Here is a 13,724-nt window from a genome sequence, read left to right on the forward strand (position 1 = left end):
ACAGAGGGCAGGGGTAGATGGTTATGCAAAGAAACTCTCATGCCTGAGGTTCTGGAAGTCCCAGGTTCAAAACCCCCCACCACCACCACCACCATAAGCCAGAGCTGTTCAATGCTCTGGTATTTCTCTCTGTGTCTTTCTCTCTCTGCATCTCTCTCAAAAATAAAATAAATAAAATAAACAACAATAACAACTACAACAACAATGGAAAAAAAAGGGCAACAAAAGGGAAAATAAATAAATATATAAAAAACTTAAAAAAATAGTAAGTGCAGCAAGTAAGTTGAAAGGCCTAGAAAAGACACCATAAAGTACTTAATTAACTATTTTCTTAGTCCTAGACACCCTCCTCACCTACTTCCTATTTCACTTCAGTCAATCACTCTAAATCTAACCTTGTCAGATAAAGTAAGTGTTGAAACTTTAACTTAAAAGGGGCTTTTGCTGAGGCGCCTAAAGGATTGACTGCGGGGTGCTGGAAACGGATTTAAACTATTCAAGGTTTATTTAGGGTGATACAAGGGTAAAGGGCAAATATCTAGGTACTACAAAATGAGCAATTATCATCAGGGATTAAGAATACACTAGGTCCATAAAGTCCGTGAACAGTTATCAAAGTTAAGTTCCATGAGATAAACAATTACCAGCTGAAGTATAGGTTGCTCATGGCTGTAGGGGAGTCTTAGAGTTTACCCGCTAGCTGAGTCACATGTGTTCAGGTCCAGAAGTAGCCATGGTGAGCACCTCAAACAGCCTCAGCCGAAATGCATCTGAGTAGAAGAAGCGGCAGCAAAGAGCCCCATCTGGCTGTGCTTTTGAGTCCATTCAGTCTACCCACAATGCCTTGTACACCTGCACAGACCTGATCGACCCACAGTCCACCATGTGCCTGCACAGATCACTGCATGCTCTGTCGCCAAGGATGCCGTGAGCTGAAAGTTGTGCTGGACTCCTTTTGGTCGTCAGTGTACTGCATCACAACAGTAAGGACTACAAAAGCTGGTTAAGAGCAAGAGACTGGCATACTTTAATGATGGCCCTTTTGGTCACTACCAGAGCACCCCAACATGTGGTCCACTAGTCAGGGAATCCTGGGATTACCATATAGCTATGATAGGCCTAGTCCTCTAACAGATTCCTCTCTCCACTGTCGGTGGTCATTTCCATCAGGAAAAACATAGTGGACCCTCTTGTGGGCCTCTACAGGACCTTGCCCTCAATGTAAAACAGCATTGGTAGAAACTGCCCCACTCTCCAAAGGTAGGCTGGGTCAACATACTCTGCCACTAGAGGAAGAGTGGTCCTGAAATGTGTATATCCTAGAATGAATGTTCCTAGATATGACCATGGAATGCGAGCTCAGATAGACAAGGATGTAGGGATTGCACAAGCTCCTGTGCTGAACATGAATAGACATTGGCCCCAAATCAGATCGGTGGGGTTTACAGTTAATGGTATTTGTATACTTTTCCCATGTTTAGGGGCTGTTATCTGCCCTGAGAAGCAATTACAGAAGCCAGACATTCCACCTTCGGTACCCCATAAACATTTTTGGCCCATACTCCTAGAGGAATAAAGAATAGGGAAGCTTCCAATGGAGAGAATGGAACATGGAAATCTGGTGGTATAACTGTGGAATTATGCCCTTGTTGTCGCACAATCTTATAGATCATTAATAAAAAGTTTTTAAAAAATCGTGTTACACTTGTAGGAGATTTACATAAGGGAATTAATGAAAAAAGAAGTAAAACTAACTTTTGTTTTTTACATAAGGTACAAAAACACTCATTAAGTGAAAAACCATGAAAAATTAACCCTGGAAGAGACAAAACAAAACAAATCTTGGAAACGCTCTGCTTCCATTGTCCTAAATAATAATAATAATAAAAATAATAAAATAGGTAAGTGAAATCTCACAGCCCAGAAAATCACATTTGGAATATTTCCAGTGGGGCTGATCTGTCCTTGAGATTGCCACAGATTTTAAGGGAAGGAATAGGATCAAGGAGCAAATTTGCACAAACAACCCTGCTGCCTCAGAGAAAGAATTCTTATTTCCTGTGCAATGAAAAGTTGTTGTTTTTTTCTCTCAGAAAGGGAGGGAGAGCACAGGAGCTTTTGGACTCTTAAGTGTCATGCAGCCACCTGCTGGCTACAATTCCTTTGAGCGCCAAAGAGGAAACTGCTATACATTTTCTGAGCACCAAAAAGGAAGCTGGGTGCATTGGATCGACCTTCTAGTGGTGTATCCCGTGAGTACCCATTCATTGGGGAAACTGAGGATCCTTCCTAGCCGACTGAATCCACATGGATCCCAGTCACTTTCAAAGCCATTTAACTGACTACGGAAGAAGGGCAAACGCTAGAAGAAGAAAGAGGAAGCTGCTGCACATTTCACTGAGATCCCATCTCTGCTCTCTGGCCTGGAGCTGTGCACCAAGGACTTAGCAAGACTAGGAGATGGGGGAAAGCCTCAGCTTGAGCAGGGAGAGGGTAAGAGTGCCTAGGGGGGTCCCAGTGGCAGGGAGTGGAGCTGCCTAGGATGTGGATTGGTTACTGAGAGGCAGAAAGGCAGGATCCTGAAGCCCAGTCCCAGAAGTCCTTGCTGTTCAAAGGCTGCCCTGGTGGCTGATGGGAAGTGTGATCTTTTGTCTTGGGCTTGTAAGGACTTGGGCCAGCTGTTGATTGGCCTGGCATGAGCTCGCATTATAGTTTCCTGCTTTTCCTGTGTGTGAGGATCACAATCTTGTGATTGTGCAAACTGGATAAGAATAGGCACCTGCTTGTGCCTATCCAGGATCCCAAAAGACTTTTTTTAACTGTGTATCACAGCATAGCCATTAAAGCAAGGTAGTAATTGCAGAAACAAATAATGACCATTGTCTGGGGAAACAGCACAAAGGGCGTGCAAAAAGCCTTTCAGTTAGGCCTAGTCCTCAAATAGATTCCTGTTTCCACCATCACTGGTCGCTTCCATCAGAAACATCATCATAAGCCCTCTTTTGGGCCTTCTCAGGACCTTATACTCACCATGAAGCAGCAATGACATGGACTACCCCAGTCTCCAAAAGGAGTCTTGGTCATCCTGACCTATGACTCAAGGAAAACTGGTCCTGAAATGAATGCAGCCTGCAATGTTCCCAGCTGTGACTATGAGCTCCAAGATCAGACCAACAGGGATTCAGAGGTTAAACAGACTCCTGTGCTAAATACAAATATATATATAAATATAGTTCCTAGGTCAGATGTATGGGGTAAACAATTTTATTCATAGGATTTTTTTTTTTAAGAGCAGGAGCCATTGTGGGCCCTAACACAACTTTCTAGCCCTTTTTTCTATATCTTCTCAGACAATATATATATATATTTAAATATCTTTATTGGGGAATTAATGTTTTTACATTCGACAATAAATACAGTAGTTTGTATATGCATAACATTTCTCAGTTTTCCATACAACAATACAACCCCCATTAGATCCTCTGTCATCCTTTTTGGACCTGTATTCTCCCCCACCCCCACCCACCCCAGAGTCTTTTACTTTGGTGCAATACGCCAATTCCAATTGAGGTTCTACTTGTGTTTTCTCTTTTGATCTTGTTTTTCAACTTCTGCCTGAGGGTGAGATCATCCCATATTCATCCTTCTGTTTCTGACTTGTTTCACTTAACATGAATTTTTCAAGGTCCACCCAAGATCAGCTGAAAACGGTGAAGTCACCATTTTTAATAGCTGAGAAGTATTCCATTGTATATATATACTACAACTTGCTCAGCCACTCATCTGTTGTTGCTTCCAGGTTCTGGCTATTACAAATTGTGCTGCTAAGAACATATGTGTACACAGATATTTTTGGATGGGTGTGTTGGGATCCTTAGGATATATCCCCAGGAGAGGAATTGCAGGATCATAAGGTAGGTTGATTTCTAGCCTTTTGAGAGTTCTCCAGACTGTTCTCCACAGAGGTTGGACCAATTGACATTCCCACCAGCAGTGCAGGAGGGTTCCTTTGACCCCACAACCTCTCCAGCATTTGTTGCTGTTACCTTTTCTGATGTATGACATTCTCACAGAAGCAAAGTGGTATCTCACTATTGTCTTTATTTGCATTTCTCTGACAATCAGAGACTTGGAACATTTTTTCTTGTGTTTCTCGGCCTTTTGGATTTCTTCTGTGGTGAACATTCTGTCCATATTCTCCCCCCCATTTTTGGATGGGGTTATTTGTTTTTTTGTTGTTGAGTTTGGCAAGTTCTTTATATATTCTGCTTATTAGCCTCTTGTCTGATATATGGCATTTAAAGATCTTCTCCCATTCTGTAAGAGGTCTCTTAGTTTGGGTAGTGGTTTCTTTTGCTGTGCAGAAGCTTTTTAATTTGATGTAGTATCATAGGTTTATGCTTGCCTTAGTCTTCTTTGTAATTAGATTTGTTTCATTGAAGATGTCTTTACAATGTATAAGGAAAAGAGTTCTGCCAATATTTTCCTCTAAGTACCTGATAGTTTCTGGTCTAACATCCAAGTCCTTGATCCACATGGAATTTACTTTTGTATTTGGTGAAATATAGTGGTTCAGTTTCATTCTTCTGCATGTTTCAACCCATTGTTTCCAACACCATTTGTTGAAGAGACTCTGCTTTCCCCATTTAATAGTCTGAGCAACTTTGTCAAAGATTAGATGTCCATAGGTGTGGGGGCTTACTTCTGTACTCTCAATTCTATTCCACTGAACAGTGTGTCTATTCATGTTCTAGTACCAAGCAGTTTTGATGACAATGGCCCTATAATACAATTTGAGATCTGGGAGTGTGATGCCTCCAGTTCTGTCCTTTCTTCTCAGGATTGTTTTAGAAATTTTAGGTCTTTTCTGGTTCCAGATAAACATTTGTAGCATTTGTTCTATTCTCCTAAAAAAATGTGGTTGGGATCTTGATGGGGATAGTATTAAATTTATATATGGCTCTGGGCAGTATATTCATTTTGATGATGTTAATTCTTCCAACCTATGAAGATGGAATCAGACAATATTTTTTATCTATCTCTCTGTTGGCTACCAAACTCAAGCAAAAACTATGATAGTCGTGAGCCCCATGGAATATGTCTACAATAGAATTCCAAGTTTTCTTCTACCCTAAGATCCCTAATATCATCTGCTCTATTCCTACTTTTTGGTTCCTGTTATTATTTTATCCTGCTTTATATCTTGCCACCTTTCAGTCACCAAGTTGCAGTGTGAGGATTAAAAAATTGGTATAGGTATAAAAGGGAAAAATAGGTGCAGGTATAATCAAGGGGGAAATGGGTACAGGTATAATCAAGGAGAAAATGGATACAGGTATAATCAAGAAATTGCTAACACAGTTCAGAGACTGACCTGGATGGTAGTCAGGCACCAGAACAATAGAACGGTTAAAAATTTAGTAGACCTAGAGTAGGAATAGTGGTCACTTTCTGCTTCTGTAAACCCTGCCACTTTCAGTAAGGTGGGGTGTTTGTTTCTGGGACAACAAGATACTTTTGTACCAGGAGGTTGTGCAAGTCTAGCAAAACTTTCCCAGTAATTAGATTTCAGATAAATGAGCCAAGCCCCAGAACCTGTGCAAAACTATTGTATGTAACCAATGCTGGCATATGCTGCAAAAAGTATGAAAAGATGCTTTTGACCGTGCTTTGACATTCAGTTCTTGGGTAACCCCTGTGTGAGTTTTCCCTGGGCTGGAGCCTCAGCTGAGTAGGCTTAAATAAAATTCACACTCAACCACCTGACTTGGTGTGTAGTATTGTGATTTCTGTGTGGAGAATTCTATCCCATTGTAACAGATGCCATCCTGATTCCATCCTGAGTTCCCTGTGCAGAAGTCTTCATCAATGTGTCCTGTAACCTCACCTCTCCAGAGCCCTATCTCACTAGGGAAAGATTGAAACAGGCTGGGGTATTTATCAACTTACCAATTCCCATGTCCAATGGAGAAACAATTACTGAAGCCAGACCTTCCACCTTCTGCACCCCAGAAAAGAATTTTGATCCATTCTTCCAATGGAGGAGAAATGTTATGGGGCTGATGATGACCAGAGGGCTCTGAACTCCAACTCTGTCAGGACCCAGAGAGAGAGGAGGAAAAAGGGAGAAACATTTTATGTAGTAATAGGTATATGTATGACTTGGAAAGGAGGAGAAAACAGGACCTTAAAAATTGAGCAAATATATACAAATACAGACAATTGTAGAAATAATAGTTAACCCATATCTGCATTCTTAGGAGAACTGCTGAATCTTACAGTGGAGAGATTGGGCATCTAGCTCTCTGATAGTGGGGAGGGTATGGAGTTGTACACCTGTTATCTAAAAATTTTGTGAATCAATAATTAATTGTTGGTCATTACACTAGGTCCCCTGCATTGCTTAATGCTGTGGTCTATTTACATAAACACTGTTTTGCCTGAGACCCGCCCTGCCTGCAGGGTATTGGTTTAATCCCCACTGGTTAGAACCTTTGCAACAGCTGCTATGGAAGCTTGCTCTTTTTTCCTCCACCCCCTCTCCTAGACATTTCCTTTTCCCACTTGTCACTTCCGGGTAAAGAGATACATAAAAAGCATTTTCTCTGATCAATAAACAAATTACATTGTGTTCCTGCTCAGCAGGAGTTCCTGGTTCCTCTCCCTCGTCACTGAGTAAGCAGCAGCCCAGGTTGGCTCTGGTCGAGTTCTCTCTCCCCCACGACGCGCAACCCAACAATTAATCACTAATTTAAAGGAAAAATGTAACAGAAAAATAACCATATACAATAAAATAAAATTTAACAAAGCCCTTTATGCCATAGCTTGCAAAAGTGCCAGGTTCAATTTCTCTCACTACCAAATGCCAGAGATGAGCAGTGCTGTGGTAAAACACACACACACACACACACACACACACAACCCCACCTTTTCTGAGAGCTGCCTTTGCCCTCAGGCCTGGAGCTGTGCACCAAGGACCCTGAGCAAGACAAGAGGAAAGGGAAAAGCAGTCTCAGTTTGAGCAGGGAGAGGGTGGGAGTTTGTGTGTGTGTGTGGGGGGTGTCTTAGCGGCAGGCAGTGGGGATGCCTGTGAAGTAGATTGGCAGCTGAGAGGCAGAAAAGTGTGATTCTGAAGCCCAGTCCCAGAAGTCCCTGCTGTTCAAAGGCAGCCCCAGTGGCTGATGTGGTTTTTGTCTTGGGCCTGTAAGAACTTGGGCTTGCTCTTGGATGGGCTGGCCTGAGTTCATTTTATGGATAGTTTTCTTGGAAGACAGCTTATGGAAATCAGCACCCCTCCCTCTACACCCTGCAGGAACACAAGAGATGGAACTAGAGGCAGGACTCTGAAGCCTATCTGGGCACCAGCACTCCCTCCCTACCTGACTGCAAAGGCCATAAAATACAGATGGATCACCTAAAGACCAAGACTGAAGTAGATCCACTGAGGGTCCTGTCCTTCCTCCACAGGGACTATAAACCTTGGAAGACTAGTTGGCCCAGGGTCTTCACCTCTCTCTTTCTCTGGAGTCTACATCCTTTCATGGCTCGTACTTTCTTCTTTTTGCCCTTACTTACTCCCCCAAAATGCTCATCTTCTCTCTGAAACATTACAGGTTCTGTTGTAATTCTATCAGAGGGAGTGGCAGGGTCAAGATGATTCTCCCTCTGGTTCATTGCTACGACAATGAAAAGAATGTCAAAGAACACATGTTCAGGTTACAGTTTCTAAATTCTTTATTAGAAGTGTAAAGTAAAATTAAGAGGAAAGCCTCGGGGGATAGATGTTCCTGGGAACTTCGGGCCCAAAAACCAAAACTAAAAATCCAAGGCCCAAGACCTCTCTATGTTCAAGATCTGCTCCTTTATAACTCTCCTTACATCACACTGAGGCTGGCTTTTCATTGGGCCAATGGAGTAAACTCCTCCCCCTTCATATAGTGAAAATGAAAAAAGGGAACCCTTCACCAAGTGACTTTGTTCCACATGTGCAAACTCAGTGAAAACAAAATAGGCTAAAAATATGCTAGTGTACATCCCAGTTCCATGTGTGCAACCCTACTGAAAGCAAAATGTACTCTCCAGGATCCCCTGCATTCTGATTTCCCTCAACAATTCTTCTTTGTGGAAGCTAGTCTAGAACCTCAGAGGAAGGAACAGGGGAATGACCCCAGTTTGTTTTACTCTCTTACCTCTACAATTTCCTGCTTTCCCTGTGTAGCAAGATCACAATCTTCCGAGTGCAAGCTGGACAAGAACACACCTGCTTGTTCCTCTCCAGGACGTCATGAGGCTTTATTGACTGTGTATCATAGCACAGCCATGAAAGCAAGGTAGTAAATTGCAGAAACCATCAATGACAGGGGACTGGGCAGACAGCATAGTGGGCATGCAAAGTGCCTTTCATACCTGAACCTCCAAAAGTCCCAGGTTAACTCCTCAACACCACCATGAACCGTGGTAGAGCAGTGCTCTTTTTTTCTCTCTCTGTCTCTCTCTCTCTCTCTGCCCCCCTCCATGTGATTATCAGATTTCTTTTTTTGTCTTTCTATTTCATTTTTATTTATTTTTGATTTGTAATTAATAGTGGTGTTAGAAGTCTGCTTATGGAAAGCACCCGCCCCCGCACCCTGTGGGGGTTGCAGGTTCAAGAATCAGAGCCAACCTGTTGAGGAAGAAGGTACCATCCAGAAATAGGAGTAGTTACAGGTGTGGCTTAGAAAGGTGTAGATAGGGCTTTGGTTTTAAGAGGTTTAACCTTTGAGTGCCCTGGCTCTTTCTCTTTCTGGATCACCATATGACCATAATGTGTGTTTTATACTCTCTCTTTCTCTCTCTGTCTCTCTCTCTTTCTCTCTCATGCCCTAACATTTGAATGTTCTGTAATAAAAAGTTTAATATACTTGGAAATCATGCTCTCCCTTCAATTGTTTGCTGAGAGAAATGCATGAGGAATCTTTAGAATGGGGGAAGGGGGGAAGCAAGTATAGGTCTTCCCTTTCCCCTCTGTTCCCCCACAACAAAATGATGGAATCAACAAGGAGGAACTTTATTAATGTTAACGGGCAACAGAAAGAGGATGTGCTCTTAAAGAATTCTGCATACTGATCAAAGGGACGGTACATGCTTTATATAGGGGGTGCAGGCTGAGAGCAAGAAGCGTCATTACAGAAGCAGAGGCTGCAAGATTAAGGGGGTAGGACTTGTACCCATTGCTCAGGGTCTGGTTTCCTTAGTTACCATTATGATTACTGTTATCTTTTCCTGTACAGCTGTGTCTGGGGAAGGTCACCTATTATCTGGGGGCTTCTCTCCTTACAGTTTGGTTAGTTAACTCTTTTCCTTGACATTCTCTTTGCTACCTCACAGGCAGCCAGGATGAAAGGCCAGTGTGCCAGTGTATTTGTATCATGTTCCAGCATCCCTCTACCTACACTGACTGTTAAGGTCATAAAATGTAGATGGATATGGATGTGAGCACCTGTAGGGGAGTCACTTCACAGGCAGTGAAGCAGGTCTGCAGGTGTCTCTCTTCCTCTGTATCTCCCCCTTCTCTCTCAATTTCTCTCTATCTCTATCCAATAACAAAAAACAAACAAAAAAATTTAAAGAAACAGATAACTACCATATAATACTCACAAAGGGGTAGAAACTTTTTTTTGTAAGTTTACTTACATCAATTTTCTATATCCCACATATGTGGCTGCAGGTTGCTCTGGGGTCCCTGTACCCCCAGCCGTTGGGCAACGAAGGGTCAGAGTGCCCCCTGGGAGTCCTGGGGTAGCTCCACATGGCAAGGGCAAAATGTGCGGAGTTTATTGAAAGAGTAAAGGCAAGCGGATATACCCATAGCTTGGAGGGAAGGTTGAGGTGATCATTAACCCAAAGACAGAGCAACACAATGTATAGTCACAAATTGACCTGCAAACTATTTGATCACAAGTAAAAGGTTACCATACAAGGTTTGATCACAAGATTTACAACGTATATTTCTCCGGAGGTAAATTGCAGGCACTTCAGGGCAGGGGGAAGGGAGACAGCTGAACAATCAGGATGTTTGCAGGGTTTTCAAGTTAGTCATACACAGTAATTCATGGCTTTTGTTTTAAAGGGGGGAGGAGTGGCATGTGTAGAAAGGCACCCATGTCCGGGGGTCCAACTGTCATAAATTCCAGGGGCCAGGGGGGAATCTGTCCATTTCTCAACCCAGAGGGGGGAGGGCCGGAGGTCTACTCACTCAGATTTTCATGGAAACAATGGCCTGGTCTTTCTGATAGTGGGCCCACTCTCCAACATGTTGACTTTCATCTTCTTTAGTTATTTCACTAAGCGTAATTACCTCCAGTCCCATCCATTTTGTACCAAATGACACAATATCATTCTCTTCTTCTCCTTCTCCTCCTTCTTCTACAGTATTTCATGAAGTATATGTCACATAAGGTCTTTAGCCAGTGATCTGTTGATGGACATTTGATGTGCTTCTACACTTTGGCTATTATGGACAATGCAGCTATGAACATAAGAGTTCATATTGTTTTGGGGGCAATTTGGACTGAATTTGTTCCCTACATGTTTAAAGTTTAATCACAGATAATCCCAACAAAGAATTGAAGAGAGAGCATGATTTTCAGGAATTTTAAACTTTATTCAGGAAAAGTGAGAACACCCATATGGTGGAGTACATGTGGGGCAAGAGAAAGAAAATATCCTGAGAGCTCTTACATGATATCAGGCCCACCTAAGCAAAGGGGGGCTGGGGGTGGGGGGTGGGACATGGAGCACTCACAAGCCAAGCCTATAGATGTAGTTTACAAACATCCAAGCCCTGCTTTTCTAACCCACCCACACCTGTTACCATTCCCATTTCCTGTGCAGCAATTTCTCTCCCACTGGGGAACACGTATTCTGGCATGGTGCAGCAGTGTCTTTGTTCCCCCTGGTACTTCCTGTCATTTCTGAAGTCAACAATATGTCCATTTAAATTAGTAATTGTGTGTCTTTTGGATAAATGCTTAGGACTGGCTCATTAAAGGTGAAAAGGTAACTCCGGTTTTATTTAAGGGCTCTCCACACAGCTTTCCAAAGGGGTTGCACTACTTTATCAGAAGATTTCTTAAGAAAGAAATATGCTAAATGCCATAGTATATACAGAGTACTCAATGCAAAATATAACCAAGAATAACAGATCTCACCTATCTCTAATTCAAATTTGAGATAAGAATGCAGAGCTTCTCATACAAGAAACACTCTAAGGAATCCATGTCTACTAATTTGGCCTACTATTTATTACTCTGCAATAAATACTAAAAGGGCTCAAATTAAAAAAAAATCTGTCTTTATGAACAATACCCACTTAGTTACGGGAGAAAAGTTTAAATGCACAGGATAGAATGTAGAAATTTACATTTATTTAGAAAGTTGGATTTAGAATTCGAGTGTGGCTGATGAGTCCCTCAAATTGCCACAGAAATTTAAGGGAAGGACTGTGATCAAGAAGGTAAGTCTGCACAAACAACTCTGTCACCTCAGAGAACAAATTATTTTATTTCCTGTGTAATGAACCGTCTTTTTTTCTATCAGAAAGGGTGGGGGAGCACAGGGACTTTTTATTTTCATGCTGCCACCTGGTGGCCTCAGTTCCTCTGTGCTTCAAAGAGGAAGCTGCCACACCTTCTCTGAGAGCTGCCTCTGCCCTCAGTCCTGGAGTTGTGCACCAAGAACCCTGAGCAAGACAAAGGGGCAGGGGAAAGCAACCTTAGCTTGATTAAGGAGAGAGTGATACTGTGTGTGGGGTTTGTAGTGGGAGGCAGTGGGGGTGCCTGTGAAGTGGTTTGGCAGCTGTGAGGAGAAAGGGGGGGATCCTGAAGCCCAGTCTCAGAAGTTCCTGCTGTTGAAAGGCAGCCCTGGTGGCTGATGGCAAGTGTGTTCTTTTGTCTTGGGCTTGTAAGGACTTGGGCATGCTCTTGCATGGTCTGGCCTGAGCTCCTTTTGGCTTATGTTGGTGCTGGGGATAGAACATGGGATACTTTGTGCATGAGATATGAAAATCTTTTTGCATAACCATATGTAATCTCCCCAGCCTTGAGTATAAGTTAAATCATCAAAGAATTCAGTATTTGGACTGGGTGGTGGTGCACCACATTGAGCAGACAGGTTACTATGCTGAAGAACTGGTGTTCAAGCCCCCTGCTCTCCAACTGGTGGGGGTGGCGGGGAGGCTTCATGAAGTGAAGCAGTAATCCAGATGTCTCTCTCTTTTCCTATTTCCCCTTCTCACATCTCAATTTCTCTCTGCCCCAACAAATAAAAATGAAAGAAAAAAATGTTTTAAAAGTTATTTCAATATTATGCACTAAATGTCCAAATTTCGAAGACATACTGAACTTTGTTCTCTTAGTTGAGACATCAAACATGAGAAGTAAAAGTTTCAACTTAGTAGTCTATTCGAAGTTTAAATTTACTAGAATGAATTACATATAATCAGACACCTCAGTGAGGAAATAACTGGCTGGAGGATGGAGGCTGTCATAGTAATTTAATCTATTATGATCTTCACTTGGTTTCTTCGCTATAAATATATCTATATCTATATCCACACACATATTTTATTTATTTTTGAGTTCTGTATCTGTTTTTAACTTTCCATACGCTTCTCGTGTTCAAACATGTTGGGTCTTCTTTCTTGAGCCTCTTTTTCTGAGCAGTGAAAATGTATCTTCATAGTCCATTTCTCTGTGCTGGTATTCACTTTTGGATCTTTGGTGCTATCACCAAGTAATTCTGAGGGTGTTTTTAGATCTCTCTACATATAGGGTTGTCAGAGATCACACTTCCAGTTTGGGCTCTACTGGATTCTTCTAAAATTCTTAGAATCCTATCCAACTGTTCTACCACGAACCTTGCATCTTCTCTAGTGAAACACAATGGTGGTTTGATTTGAAGCATATTCTGATGAGGTTCATCAACACTTAGCAGCACTCACTTTTTTTGTGTGTGTAAATGTGGTTTTTGAGCTTTGGTTGTAGCTGAGATCCTTTTCTCATGGCCCTTCACTAAGTCAGTTTTGATAAAATGGTCACAGGCGGGAGTCGGGCTGTAGCGCAGCGGGTTAAGCGCAGGTGGCGCAAAGCACAAGGACCCGCATAAGGATCCCGGTTCGAACCCCGGCTCCCCACCTGCAGGGGAGTCGCTTCACGAGCTGTGAAGCAGGTCTGCAGGTGTCTATCTTTCTCTCCTCCTCTCTGTCTTCCCCTCCTCTCTCCATTTCTCTCTGTCCTATCCAACAACGACAACAACAATAATAACTACAACAATAAAACAACAAAGGTAACAAAAGGGAATAAATAAAATAAATATTTAAAAAACAAAAAACAAACAAAAAAAAGGTCACAGCCTCTGATATCTCCTATCAAAGTGTGCTTAGCTTTCTGTTTATTTAGTAACTCAGTCATTCTCTACTCTTGTGTCATATCCTTAAAGGTCTTTATTTTCAGTTACTTCTATCACAGCCAGATAAATAACTAAAGACACTAGATTTTCTCCATACATATTGAACAGCCAGAGCTGTTGCAGGTGTCTGTGATTTCTTTGGTTGTCACTATGCCATTGAGTGGTCATCGCCCATTGGTTTTCCCATTGTGACAATGTTTGGAACAAAGTCTTAGTCATAGAGTTGGAAGCTACAGAAATGTTATCCAACTTGGTCAAAGCCCACCTGATCTTTTCTT

At 42.2% G+C, this 13,724-nt stretch overlaps 1 long non-coding RNA gene across 1 annotated transcript; it reads right to left on the bottom strand.

Annotated features, from left to right (window-relative positions):
* Positions 1-5,890: 5,890 nt before the first annotated feature.
* LOC132535845 (uncharacterized) lies at positions 5,891-7,060 on the bottom strand. Its single transcript, XR_009547582.1, has 3 exons — positions 6,928-7,060; positions 6,626-6,746; positions 5,891-6,092 (listed from the first exon to the last, which is right to left on the bottom strand). It is a non-coding gene; the product is annotated as an uncharacterized LOC132535845 (long non-coding RNA).
* Positions 7,061-13,724: the final 6,664 nt, after the last annotated feature.

This window comes from Erinaceus europaeus, chromosome X (genome assembly GCF_950295315.1).
Source record: "Erinaceus europaeus chromosome X, mEriEur2.1, whole genome shotgun sequence".
Lineage (NCBI taxonomy): Eukaryota > Metazoa > Chordata > Mammalia > Eulipotyphla > Erinaceidae > Erinaceus > Erinaceus europaeus.